Consider the following 15,135-nt stretch of genomic DNA (forward strand, 5'->3'; position numbering starts at 1 on the left):
GGGGAGGAGGCCGGAGACGGCCACGCCCATCCCGGCTGCGGTAAGTCCCGGAGGCCTGAAACGCTGGGGGACGGCAGTCCCCGCCCCCGTCTGCGACGTCCCCGAGCCTCGGCCCGACGGTGGCTCTGCAGCGACGGAAAGTACGGCATAACTCCCAAACGGCTTGTCGCAGGGCCAAGTGCCTTATGTCATCGGAATCCTTGGCTCGAGCCGAACGAGAGGCAGGTGTCGGATTGGCTCGTCGCTCTGGCGAAATTTTCGGCTATTTTGGATTTTGTTGAAAACCTACTTTTGCAAACTAGCACCAGGCATTTGGCCCAGTCCGACCCGAAGCAGCGCAGAAAGATCCTCTGGAGTCTGACTGTCAATAATCAACCCAAAAAATTGGAAATTTCCATTCACCTTGGCGAGGGGACCTCAAAACGTTCGAAGGTCGTGTGGCCGAGGTTGCTAAACTGGCTAAAACGCGAGAAAGGAATGAGATCATTTCACCCAAATCGGCACACCTATGTACGGGCTCAGTCCGTGGTCAGGCGAAAAATGGCGCTGCGACTGGCCGCTTGGTGGCGCTGTAAGAGGAAAAAAAGAGAAAACTGATAACCAAACAAGCATGAAAACAGCTACAGCTGGGCAGCAGCCAGTCCGATCGACTTTAAAATTCTCACAGGCCCCACTTTTCAACTAAATCGCCTATCAGGGGCGGGGCCAACTTTTCAGGAGCGTAAGTGACTTCTTTCGTTTTTTCCACACACGCACAATAAATGCGACTAACGCCAAACGACTCTCTGAATGGCCAAAAAGGAAGAGGAAAAAAAAAGAGGAAAGGAAAAAAACAGTTGAACAAAAAAAAGAAAACTTCGCTTTAGATCAGTGGTTCTCAATTCCAGTCCTGGGGGTCCCCGCTGCTCTGCACAATTTGCACGTCTCCCTTATTAAACACACCTGATTGAGATCATCAGCTCAGTAGTTCTCTCTCCTGACGAGTTGATGATCTCAGTCAGGTGTGTTAAATAAGGGGGACGTGCAAAATGTGCAGAGCAGGGGACTGGAATGGAGAGCCACTGGTTTAGATGATTCCCTTACACCCGATTCGACGCATCAGCTCGTCAGTGAAAGACTCCAAGACCTCAGGTGAGCGCGTCCGAGGAGAGATCTCAATAAACGGCAAGCGCTGGTTTAAAAGCAGGATTTTTTTTTCCCAAATCCCTCATCATTTGCTCTGCTATTCGTCACAAAAGGCGGCAATCCCCGAAAAGGGGAAGCACACCGTTCCTGGAGACACTGCAATACCAGGCCGATGCGTGGAGTGGACGGAGCAAGCCCCGGCTCCAGCTCCGTGATCCAAAAATCAATTTAATATGCAGTCCCCGGGTAGGGGACGTATCAGATATTAAACTGATAAGAACAGATACTACACTTGATCTTAGCCAAAAGGCCGAGAAGCGATGCCGCTCTGACGCAGCGGGGAGGAGGCCGGAGACGGCCACGCCCATCCCGGCTGCGGTAAGTCCCGGAGGCCTGAAACGCTGGGGGACGGCAGTCCCCGCCCCCGTCTGCGACGTCCCCGAGCCTCGGCCCGACGGTGGCTCTGCAGCGACGGAAAGTACGGCATAACTCCCAAACGGCTTGTCGCAGGGCCAAGTGCCTTATGTCATCGGAATCCTTGGCTCGAGCCGAACGAGAGGCAGGTGTCGGATTGGCTCGTCGCTCTGGCGAAATTTTCGGCTATTTTGGATTTTGTTGAAAACCTACTTTTGCAAACTAGCACCAGGCATTTGGCCCAGTCCGACCCGAAGCAGCGCAGAAAGATCCTCTGGAGTCTGACTGTCAATAATCAACCCAAAAAATTGGAAATTTCCATTCACCTTGGCGAGGGGACCTCAAAACGTTCGAAGGTCGTGTGGCCGAGGTTGCTAAACTGGCTAAAACGCGAGAAAGGAATGAGATCATTTCACCCAAATCGGCACACCTATGTACGGGCTCAGTCCGTGGTCAGGCGAAAAATGGCGCTGCGACTGGCCGCTTGGTGGCGCTGTAAGAGGAAAAAAAGAGAAAACTGATAACCAAACAAGCATGAAAACAGCTACAGCTGGGCAGCAGCCAGTCCGATCGACTTTAAAATTCTCACAGGCCCCACTTTTCAACTAAATCGCCTATCAGGGGCGGGGCCAACTTTTCAGGAGCGTAAGTGACTTCTTTCGTTTTTTCCACACACGCACAATAAATGCGACTAACGCCAAACGACTCTCTGAATGGCCAAAAAGGAAGAGGAAAAAAAAAGAGGAAAGGAAAAAAACAGTTGAACAAAAAAAAGAAAACTTCGCTTTAGATCAGTGGTTCTCAATTCCAGTCCTGGGGGTCCCCGCTGCTCTGCACAATTTGCACGTCTCCCTTATTAAACACACCTGATTGAGATCATCAGCTCAGTAGTTCTCTCTCCTGACGAGTTGATGATCTCAGTCAGGTGTGTTAAATAAGGGGGACGTGCAAAATGTGCAGAGCAGGGGACTGGAATGGAGAGCCACTGGTTTAGATGATTCCCTTACACCCGATTCGACGCATCAGCTCGTCAGTGAAAGACTCCAAGACCTCAGGTGAGCGCGTCCGAGGAGAGATCTCAATAAACGGCAAGCGCTGGTTTAAAAGCAGAATTTTTTTTTCCCAAATCCCTCATCATTTGCTCTGCTATTCGTCACAAAAGGCGGCAATCCCCGAAAAGGGGAAGCACACCGTTCCTGGAGACACTGCAATACCAGGCCGATGCGTGGAGTGGACGGAGCAAGCCCCGGCTCCAGCTCCGTGATCCAAAAATCAATTTAATATGCAGTCCCCGGGTAGGGGACGTATCAGATATTAAACTGATAAGAACAGATACTACACTTGATCTTAGCCAAAAGGCCGAGAAGCGATGCCGCTCTGACGCAGCGGGGAGGAGGCCGGAGACGGCCACGCCCATCCCGGCTGCGGTAAGTCCCGGAGGCCTGAAACGCTGGGGGACGGCAGTCCCCGCCCCCGTCTGCGACGTCCCCGAGCCTCGGCCCGACGGTGGCTCTGCAGCGACGGAAAGTACGGCATAACTCCCAAACGGCTTGTCGCAGGGCCAAGTGCCTTATGTCATCGGAATCCTTGGCTCGAGCCGAACGAGAGGCAGGTGTCGGATTGGCTCGTCGCTCTGGCGAAATTTTCGGCTATTTTGGATTTTGTTGAAAACCTACTTTTGCAAACTAGCACCAGGCATTTGGCCCAGTCCGACCCGAAGCAGCGCAGAAAGATCCTCTGGAGTCTGACTGTCAATAATCAACCCAAAAAATTGGAAATTTCCATTCACCTTGGCGAGGGGACCTCAAAACGTTCGAAGGTCGTGTGGCCGAGGTTGCTAAACTGGCTAAAACGCGAGAAAGGAATGAGATCATTTCACCCAAATCGGCACACCTATGTACGGGCTCAGTCCGTGGTCAGGCGAAAAATGGCGCTGCGACTGGCCGCTTGGTGGCGCTGTAAGAGGAAAAAAAGAGAAAACTGATAACCAAACAAGCATGAAAACAGCTACAGCTGGGCAGCAGCCAGTCCGATCGACTTTAAAATTCTCACAGGCCCCACTTTTCAACTAAATCGCCTATCAGGGGCGGGGCCAACTTTTCAGGAGCGTAAGTGACTTCTTTCGTTTTTTCCACACACGCACAATAAATGCGACTAACGCCAAACGACTCTCTGAATGGCCAAAAAGGAAGAGGAAAAAAAAAGAGGAAAGGAAAAAAACAGTTGAACAAAAAAAAGAAAACTTCGCTTTAGATCAGTGGTTCTCAATTCCAGTCCTGGGGGTCCCCGCTGCTCTGCACAATTTGCACGTCTCCCTTATTAAACACACCTGATTGAGATCATCAGCTCAGTAGTTCTCTCTCCTGACGAGTTGATGATCTCAGTCAGGTGTGTTAAATAAGGGGGACGTGCAAAATGTGCAGAGCAGGGGACTGGAATGGAGAGCCACTGGTTTAGATGATTCCCTTACACCCGATTCGACGCATCAGCTCGTCAGTGAAAGACTCCAAGACCTCAGGTGAGCGCGTCCGAGGAGAGATCTCAATAAACGGCAAGCGCTGGTTTAAAAGCAGGATTTTTTTTTCCCAAATCCCTCATCATTTGCTCTGCTATTCGTCACAAAAGGCGGCAATCCCCGAAAAGGGGAAGCACACCGTTCCTGGAGACACTGCAATACCAGGCCGATGCGTGGAGTGGACGGAGCAAGCCCCGGCTCCAGCTCCGTGATCCAAAAATCAATTTAATATGCAGTCCCCGGGTAGGGGACGTATCAGATATTAAACTGATAAGAACAGATACTACACTTGATCTTAGCCAAAAGGCCGAGAAGCGATGCCGCTCTGACGCAGCGGGGAGGAGGCCGGAGACGGCCACGCCCATCCCGGCTGCGGTAAGTCCCGGAGGCCTGAAACGCTGGGGGACGGCAGTCCCCGCCCCCGTCTGCGACGTCCCCGAGCCTCGGCCCGACGGTGGCTCTGCAGCGACGGAAAGTACGGCATAACTCCCAAACGGCTTGTCGCAGGGCCAAGTGCCTTATGTCATCGGAATCCTTGGCTCGAGCCGAACGAGAGGCAGGTGTCGGATTGGCTCGTCGCTCTGGCGAAATTTTCGGCTATTTTGGATTTTGTTGAAAACCTACTTTTGCAAACTAGCACCAGGCATTTGGCCCAGTCCGACCCGAAGCAGCGCAGAAAGATCCTCTGGAGTCTGACTGTCAATAATCAACCCAAAAAATTGGAAATTTCCATTCACCTTGGCGAGGGGACCTCAAAACGTTCGAAGGTCGTGTGGCCGAGGTTGCTAAACTGGCTAAAACGCGAGAAAGGAATGAGATCATTTCACCCAAATCGGCACACCTATGTACGGGCTCAGTCCGTGGTCAGGCGAAAAATGGCGCTGCGACTGGCCGCTTGGTGGCGCTGTAAGAGGAAAAAAAGAGAAAACTGATAACCAAACAAGCATGAAAACAGCTACAGCTGGGCAGCAGCCAGTCCGATCGACTTTAAAATTCTCACAGGCCCCACTTTTCAACTAAATCGCCTATCAGGGGCGGGGCCAACTTTTCAGGAGCGTAAGTGACTTCTTTCGTTTTTTCCACACACGCACAATAAATGCGACTAACGCCAAACGACTCTCTGAATGGCCAAAAAGGAAGAGGAAAAAAAAAGAGGAAAGGAAAAAAACAGTTGAACAAAAAAAAGAAAACTTCGCTTTAGATCAGTGGTTCTCAATTCCAGTCCTGGGGGTCCCCGCTGCTCTGCACAATTTGCACGTCTCCCTTATTAAACACACCTGATTGAGATCATCAGCTCAGTAGTTCTCTCTCCTGACGAGTTGATGATCTCAGTCAGGTGTGTTAAATAAGGGGGACGTGCAAAATGTGCAGAGCAGGGGACTGGAATGGAGAGCCACTGGTTTAGATGATTCCCTTACACCCGATTCGACGCATCAGCTCGTCAGTGAAAGACTCCAAGACCTCAGGTGAGCGCGTCCGAGGAGAGATCTCAATAAACGGCAAGCGCTGGTTTAAAAGCAGGATTTTTTTTTCCCAAATCCCTCATCATTTGCTCTGCTATTCGTCACAAAAGGCGGCAATCCCCGAAAAGGGGAAGCACACCGTTCCTGGAGACACTGCAATACCAGGCCGATGCGTGGAGTGGACGGAGCAAGCCCCGGCTCCAGCTCCGTGATCCAAAAATCAATTTAATATGCAGTCCCCGGGTAGGGGACGTATCAGATATTAAACTGATAAGAACAGATACTACACTTGATCTTAGCCAAAAGGCCGAGAAGCGATGCCGCTCTGACGCAGCGGGGAGGAGGCCGGAGACGGCCACGCCCATCCCGGCTGCGGTAAGTCCCGGAGGCCTGAAACGCTGGGGGACGGCAGTCCCCGCCCCCGTCTGCGACGTCCCCGAGCCTCGGCCCGACGGTGGCTCTGCAGCGACGGAAAGTACGGCATAACTCCCAAACGGCTTGTCGCAGGGCCAAGTGCCTTATGTCATCGGAATCCTTGGCTCGAGCCGAACGAGAGGCAGGTGTCGGATTGGCTCGTCGCTCTGGCGAAATTTTCGGCTATTTTGGATTTTGTTGAAAACCTACTTTTGCAAACTAGCACCAGGCATTTGGCCCAGTCCGACCCGAAGCAGCGCAGAAAGATCCTCTGGAGTCTGACTGTCAATAATCAACCCAAAAAATTGGAAATTTCCATTCACCTTGGCGAGGGGACCTCAAAACGTTCGAAGGTCGTGTGGCCGAGGTTGCTAAACTGGCTAAAACGCGAGAAAGGAATGAGATCATTTCACCCAAATCGGCACACCTATGTACGGGCTCAGTCCGTGGTCAGGCGAAAAATGGCGCTGCGACTGGCCGCTTGGTGGCGCTGTAAGAGGAAAAAAAGAGAAAACTGATAACCAAACAAGCATGAAAACAGCTACAGCTGGGCAGCAGCCAGTCCGATCGACTTTAAAATTCTCACAGGCCCCACTTTTCAACTAAATCGCCTATCAGGGGCGGGGCCAACTTTTCAGGAGCGTAAGTGACTTCTTTCGTTTTTTCCACACACGCACAATAAATGCGACTAACGCCAAACGACTCTCTGAATGGCCAAAAAGGAAGAGGAAAAAAAAAGAGGAAAGGAAAAAAACAGTTGAACAAAAAAAAGAAAACTTCGCTTTAGATCAGTGGTTCTCAATTCCAGTCCTGGGGGTCCCCGCTGCTCTGCACAATTTGCACGTCTCCCTTATTAAACACACCTGATTGAGATCATCAGCTCAGTAGTTCTCTCTCCTGACGAGTTGATGATCTCAGTCAGGTGTGTTAAATAAGGGGGACGTGCAAAATGTGCAGAGCAGGGGACTGGAATGGAGAGCCACTGGTTTAGATGATTCCCTTACACCCGATTCGACGCATCAGCTCGTCAGTGAAAGACTCCAAGACCTCAGGTGAGCGCGTCCGAGGAGAGATCTCAATAAACGGCAAGCGCTGGTTTAAAAGCAGGATTTTTTTTTCCCAAATCCCTCATCATTTGCTCTGCTATTCGTCACAAAAGGCGGCAATCCCCGAAAAGGGGAAGCACACCGTTCCTGGAGACACTGCAATACCAGGCCGATGCGTGGAGTGGACGGAGCAAGCCCCGGCTCCAGCTCCGTGATCCAAAAATCAATTTAATATGCAGTCCCCGGGTAGGGGACGTATCAGATATTAAACTGATAAGAACAGATACTACACTTGATCTTAGCCAAAAGGCCGAGAAGCGATGCCGCTCTGACGCAGCGGGGAGGAGGCCGGAGACGGCCACGCCCATCCCGGCTGCGGTAAGTCCCGGAGGCCTGAAACGCTGGGGGACGGCAGTCCCCGCCCCCGTCTGCGACGTCCCCGAGCCTCGGCCCGACGGTGGCTCTGCAGCGACGGAAAGTACGGCATAACTCCCAAACGGCTTGTCGCAGGGCCAAGTGCCTTATGTCATCGGAATCCTTGGCTCGAGCCGAACGAGAGGCAGGTGTCGGATTGGCTCGTCGCTCTGGCGAAATTTTCGGCTATTTTGGATTTTGTTGAAAACCTACTTTTGCAAACTAGCACCAGGCATTTGGCCCAGTCCGACCCGAAGCAGCGCAGAAAGATCCTCTGGAGTCTGACTGTCAATAATCAACCCAAAAAATTGGAAATTTCCATTCACCTTGGCGAGGGGACCTCAAAACGTTCGAAGGTCGTGTGGCCGAGGTTGCTAAACTGGCTAAAACGCGAGAAAGGAATGAGATCATTTCACCCAAATCGGCACACCTATGTACGGGCTCAGTCCGTGGTCAGGCGAAAAATGGCGCTGCGACTGGCCGCTTGGTGGCGCTGTAAGAGGAAAAAAAGAGAAAACTGATAACCAAACAAGCATGAAAACAGCTACAGCTGGGCAGCAGCCAGTCCGATCGACTTTAAAATTCTCACAGGCCCCACTTTTCAACTAAATCGCCTATCAGGGGCGGGGCCAACTTTTCAGGAGCGTAAGTGACTTCTTTCGTTTTTTCCACACACACACAATAAATGCGACTAACGCCAAACGACTCTCTGAATGGCCAAAAAGGAAGAGGAAAAAAAAAGAGGAAAGGAAAAAAACAGTTGAACAAAAAAAAGAAAACTTCGCTTTAGATCAGTGGTTCTCAATTCCAGTCCTGGGGGTCCCCGCTGCTCTGCACAATTTGCACGTCTCCCTTATTAAACACACCTGATTGAGATCATCAGCTCAGTAGTTCTCTCTCCTGACGAGTTGATGATCTCAGTCAGGTGTGTTAAATAAGGGGGACGTGCAAAATGTGCAGAGCAGGGGACTGGAATGGAGAGCCACTGGTTTAGATGATTCCCTTACACCCGATTCGACGCATCAGCTCGTCAGTGAAAGACTCCAAGACCTCAGGTGAGCGCGTCCGAGGAGAGATCTCAATAAACGGCAAGCGCTGGTTTAAAAGCAGGATTTTTTTTTCCCAAATCCCTCATCATTTGCTCTGCTATTCGTCACAAAAGGCGGCAATCCCCGAAAAGGGGAAGCACACCGTTCCTGGAGACACTGCAATACCAGGCCGATGCGTGGAGTGGACGGAGCAAGCCCCGGCTCCAGCTCCGTGATCCAAAAATCTATTTAATATGCAGTCCCCGGGTAGGGGACGTATCAGATATTAAACTGATAAGAACAGATACTACACTTGATCTTAGCCAAAAGGCCGAGAAGCGATGCCGCTCTGACGCAGCGGGGAGGAGGCCGGAGACGGCCACGCCCATCCCGGCTGCGGTAAGTCCCGGAGGCCTGAAACGCTGGGGGACGGCAGTCCCCGCCCCCGTCTGCGACGTCCCCGAGCCTCGGCCCGACGGTGGCTCTGCAGCGACGGAAAGTACGGCATAACTCCCAAACGGCTTGTCGCAGGGCCAAGTGCCTTATGTCATCGGAATCCTTGGCTCGAGCCGAACGAGAGGCAGGTGTCGGATTGGCTCGTCGCTCTGGCGAAATTTTCGGCTATTTTGGATTTTGTTGAAAACCTACTTTTGCAAACTAGCACCAGGCATTTGGCCCAGTCCGACCCGAAGCAGCGCAGAAAGATCCTCTGGAGTCTGACTGTCAATAATCAACCCAAAAAATTGGAAATTTCCATTCACCTTGGCGAGGGGACCTCAAAACGTTCGAAGGTCGTGTGGCCGAGGTTGCTAAACTGGCTAAAACGCGAGAAAGGAATGAGATCATTTCACCCAAATCGGCACACCTATGTACGGGCTCAGTCCGTGGTCAGGCGAAAAATGGCGCTGCGACTGGCCGCTTGGTGGCGCTGTAAGAGGAAAAAAAGAGAAAACTGATAACCAAACAAGCATGAAAACAGCTACAGCTGGGCAGCAGCCAGTCCGATCGACTTTAAAATTCTCACAGGCCCCACTTTTCAACTAAATCGCCTATCAGGGGCGGGGCCAACTTTTCAGGAGCGTAAGTGACTTCTTTCGTTTTTTCCACACACGCACAATAAATGCGACTAACGCCAAACGACTCTCTGAATGGCCAAAAAGGAAGAGGAAAAAAAAAGAGGAAAGGAAAAAAACAGTTGAACAAAAAAAAGAAAACTTCGCTTTAGATCAGTGGTTCTCAATTCCAGTCCTGGGGGTCCCCGCTGCTCTGCACAATTTGCACGTCTCCCTTATTAAACACACCTGATTGAGATCATCAGCTCAGTAGTTCTCTCTCCTGACGAGTTGATGATCTCAGTCAGGTGTGTTAAATAAGGGGGACGTGCAAAATGTGCAGAGCAGGGGACTGGAATGGAGAGCCACTGGTTTAGATGATTCCCTTACACCCGATTCGACGCATCAGCTCGTCAGTGAAAGACTCCAAGACCTCAGGTGAGCGCGTCCGAGGAGAGATCTCAATAAACGGCAAGCGCTGGTTTAAAAGCAGGATTTTTTTTTCCCAAATCCCTCATCATTTGCTCTGCTATTCGTCACAAAAGGCGGCAATCCCCGAAAAGGGGAAGCACACCGTTCCTGGAGACACTGCAATACCAGGCCGATGCGTGGAGTGGACGGAGCAAGCCCCGGCTCCAGCTCCGTGATCCAAAAATCAATTTAATATGCAGTCCCCGGGTAGGGGACGTATCAGATATTAAACTGATAAGAACAGATTTTTTTTTTTATTATACCAAACCATACTTTACATCATACAAATTAAACATTCATACAGCACAATCTATTATCAACAGACAGAAAAACCTTTGCTTCCCACCACCTTCTATCTACACATCAATAAATGAAAACTCCATTACCTCGAAAATAAAACATGTCTAAGGGTAAAAAAACACTCCCAAACAAAATCCCCCAGATAAACATTAACTGAAAGGATACATAAACCTTTATCTTACCCCACCCCCACTCTCGGTAAGCCTCCCCATACTTTCCTTGTTTTTTCCTCCCCAAAACAACATTTAAAGGCTTTTACCTCAGCTGCAGTTTTACCCAGCAGCCGCGAAAACAAAGTCTCTGGTGCCAAATGAGGTGTTTGTTTTCTTAAACACTCAGTTCTCCATTCCCACAGTACATGTTTCCCTTCTGAGACTACCACCCAAATTACTCTTCTACGTTCTTTTACAAACCCTTCCAGCCCTTCCCCGTATAGAATTAAGTTCCTTGTGATTTTGGGTCCCCCCCACCTTACCCACCATGCTGTCACTGACTTCCAGAAAGCAACTGCCCCCGGACAAAACCAAAAAGCGTGTTCCACTGTTTCATCTTGGCCACAGCAAACTGGGCACTTTGGTGACTTCCCTGAGCCATGCCTGTATAACCGTTCCCTCACAGGCAGCCGACCCAGTGCTGCCAACCAGTTTAAATCTTTACAGAACCCCACCAAATAAGTAGGCTGCAACATGGCCCAATTCACTCTATATGGCGGCACAACTTTCTCTACCCCCTCCACCCATTCATCCCTCATTCTACTGTACAGCTGCCTATGCTGAAGGATCAAGGATTGCTCCAAACACCATGTTTTTCCCACTACAAAATCTGCCACCCGCTGATAGTAAGCCGGTCTATTTGTTGACCATGGCATTGTTCCCCTCCATGAACTAATGGATCTCAATGGGAAGGCCAACCAAAACTGGGCCAAAAACCTTGCTTTATGCACTGCCTCCTGAGTTGCTAATCGGGCAGAAGAGGAAAAGAAGATTGCATCCATTTTTAAGGGGATACAAGGAACTCCCCTCCCTCCCTCCTTCACATGACAGTACATCTGCGACCTCGCCACCATTTCAGTGCCGTTCTTCCAAAGAAAAGAAAAAACCAACCTCTCCAACTTCCTACCGTACCAAAAGGGTACTGGAAAAATATAAGCCAAATAATTCAAACTCGGAAGAAGGTCTGCCCTCACTACTTCCAGCCTACCCCACATCGATAGCCCCCTTAACTTCCACCTAGCTATCTTAGCTTGTACTGCAATTAACCTTGCCTCCCAGTTCTGCTGGGCACTGTTCTCCCTGAAAAACCTGATTCCTAGAATCTTCAGCCCATCTACACAGAGGTTATAGCCGCCCGGCACTATTGTTCTATCCGCCCACCGCCCTACAAACATTACCGAAGACTTACCCACGTTTACACGTGCACCTGAGGCCTCACAAAAACTTTTAAGAATTTTGCATACTGTCTCAAAATCCTTATCTGAAGTCAAGAACAGCGTCATATCATCTGCATATGCAGACACTTTTGCGTTCATGCCCCTGCTTCCAGGTAAATGCATGCCCGTCAACGAATCAGCCATCCTCAAAGATGCCATCAAGGGTTCTAGAGACAGAACATACAGCAGAGGCGACAAAGGGCACCCCTGCCGGACCCCTCCCAACTGCTCCACCCTCCCTGAATAATATCCATTTATCCCTACTCTACTTGAAACCCTGCTGTACAACAACCTTACCCATGACCTAAAGACTGGGCCAAACCCCATACGTACCAGAATGGCCATTAAAAAAGCATGACTCACTCTGTCGAAGGCTTTCTCCTGGTCCAGACTTAAGATCCCCAGGGAAAGCTGCCGCTGTTCTGCCCAATACAAAATGTCTCTAACCAAAGCTAGGTTTAAACCGCCCGACCTGCCTGGTACTCCACAGGTCTGGTCTGGCTGCACCACTACCCCAATCACCTTCTTAAGCCGCTCTGTTATCACCTTTGCCAATACCTTGTAATCCGTCGTTAGCAAGGTTATTGGCCTCCAGTTTGTTAACTCCTCCTTAGGACCTTTCTTATGTAACAGTGCCACCAAGCCTGTCCTCATTGTCAATGGTAACTCACCCCTTCCTATGCTTTCCTGGTACACACAAACTAACTCAGGGCCTATCCAGGGCAAAACTGTCCTATAGAACTCTGCTGGAAGACCGTCACACCCAGGGGCCGTGCCCCCTTTCAGTGAAGATATCGCAGCACTTACTTCCTGCAGTGACAAGGGGCCTTCTAATGCTTTCCTCTCCTCCGCTTCCAATGATCCCTCTAATGCGTCCAAGAACCTTTCTGCAGAACAGCCTGTGGAACCCCTACAATTAAATAACTCCCTGTAGAAACCCTCCGCAACTCTCAACATTCCCTCTACAGTAGTTTCCATCCTTCCATCCTTCCTCAAACCTTCAATGAAACTACGCCTTTGCCGGCCCCGCACAGTGGAAAAGAAAAACTTTGTTGGCCTTTCATCTAAAAGGCGCTTTTGCGCACCTGTCAACAACAAAAAGGACTTGGCTTCATTCCAGTAAAAAACCTTCATGACGCCATGAAGGTACCTGGCCCTAGCCCGCCCATCTGTTGTCCCCAACGCCCCCTCTGCCCATAGCGATTGCATCTCCTCTGACCACCTACCCACCTCAGCCCTCCTGCACCTCGCCTTCTCTCTACCCCAACTATGACAGAAAAAGGCCACTCGTTCTTTAAAACCTTCCCACCACTCAGCCTGAGTTTTAAACAGACCCCTCAGGTTTTTCCACCCAGCCACCAAATTATAAAGAGCCACACAGAAAGTTCTGTCTTTTAAAAAGGAGGTGTTAAATCTCCACATCCCCCTCCCTCTCTTCATGCCCCCCACTTCCGCCCATGCCCCAACTAAACAATGATCTGAGCACCACATTGGCTGCTGCGTATATTTATATACCCTCACATGCGTTGGAAAAAAAATATAGTCCAGCCTGGAAGCCTCCTGCTTGTTACCCCTCCATGTATAGGTGGGCTCTCGGCCTCCTGCTCCCCGGAAGGAGTCTTGTAGGGAGAACCCAGCAGCCAAAACTGCCAACTCTTTACCCGATGAATTATCTAGGGACATATTAAAATCCCCTCCCATTATTAGCAATCTGTTTGTATACAAGACTGGGGTCAGATTTTCTAAAAACCCCTTCCTATCCCCCAACTTACTTGGTACGTACACATTTACCAAACGTAAAGCCACCCCCCTCCACCTAGCATCCACCACTAGTACTCTTCCCGGAATCATCACATTAGCAGACTCAATTGTGAATTCCCAGGAATAAAATAAAATACCCACCCCATCCGCTCTAACATTCCCCACTCCCCAACAAGAAGGCCCCACCTCCCACCCTGCAGAAAAAACAGAAATATCTTCATTCCCTTGTAGGTGACATTCTTGTAAAAAACAAACATCAAAGGTAGACATCTTTAGAGAGAGATATATTGAAGTCCTCCTCTGTAACATTTTAAGACCCCTTGCATTTAAAGTTGCCACCCTTAAACAAACCATAATATTCTCTTGCAAAGGAAAAAAAAACTTAAATCACTCTTCCAAACTTCACATATTACTCTTCCCCAAGCTCTTCTTCCCCCTCCCTCTCCCTCTCCCTCTCCCTACTGGAACTTCAACCCATTCGCCTTCTTCTCCATTCCACCCTTCCTCCTCGTCCTCTTTACAATCTTCCCCCATATTCTTGCTCGAAAAGGCTTTGACCTTTCTCAAAACCTCTTCACCTCCCCCTTTCCCCTTTACCCCTTCGTCCTTTGGACACTCCCCCTCAATGTCTTTCTCAACTCCCTCCTCCCCCAGGTCCCGTCTGGATTCCCGTTCTTGGTTCTGGACTCTGCTGCATTTCCTCTCCCTTTCTCCAGACTCATCCTCGAAGAGCCTCCGTCTTCTTATGCCTTGACCCGTGTCGACCATCTGCACATCTTCTTGCTGCTGGCCCCCGCTGCTTGATGACTCCATTACCTCCTGCTCTGCCACCCCAAAGATTCCACAAAGCACCTCTTCCACGTCTATTTCAGACCACACTTGCGAAGGTGCCGCCTGCTGTTCCTCTTCCTCACTTGCTCTTCGTTCTGGCACATTCCCATCACGTCCTTCCTCAGCTTGCACCCTTAAAACTCTCTTGGGGTTTACTCGTGAGGGCCCCGCCTTCAGCTCATCGCTCTCTCCTGATGCATTCTCGAGCAGTCCTTCAAAGTCCGCTTGCAGATCCTGACCTTCTTTGAACAGACTGGCATAAGATCTCTGCCTGCTAGGGCACGCCCGGAACAAATGATCCTTTCCCCCACATAGGCTGCAAGTCTTTGGCTCTGAACAATCTGTGGCCACGTGCCCCGTTGATCCACAAAAGCGGCATCGCTGGCCTGCACAATCCGCCTTTACATGCCCTTGCGCACCACACCTTCTGCAATAAACTGGCTGGCTTGGATAGTGAAGAAAACCTCTGTTTGATCCTATAAAAAAGGATCCTGGAGGGTGCACAATTCCCCCTGGCAGTGCTGGATCTACCCGTAGCTTCACCAGATATCTCCTTTTACCCGTCCAGATACCAAACCGGTCTTTCAAGCGTTCTCCGCCTTTCACTGTCTCACAGTATCTAGCCAAAAAAGTTAATACATCACCGTCTTCCACAAAAGGGTTATAGAGATGAATTATCAGGGGCAAAAAGTCCTGTGCAAAGGCTGGATGCAGCTGAAGGCCTTTTAGTCGCTGATCATCTTTCTTCTTCCCCCAAGCCTCAAAAAAAGCAGCACAATCACTCAGTTGAAAAAAGGTTATATCCATAAATCCAGAAGACGAGAAATCTTGCAAACAAAAAATCAACGAGGATGATAGTCCAAAGGTTTCCC

Source organism: Barbus barbus (assembly GCF_936440315.1).
Source record: "Barbus barbus genome assembly, chromosome: 48".
In the NCBI taxonomy this organism is placed as follows: Eukaryota; Metazoa; Chordata; class Actinopteri; order Cypriniformes; family Cyprinidae; genus Barbus; species Barbus barbus.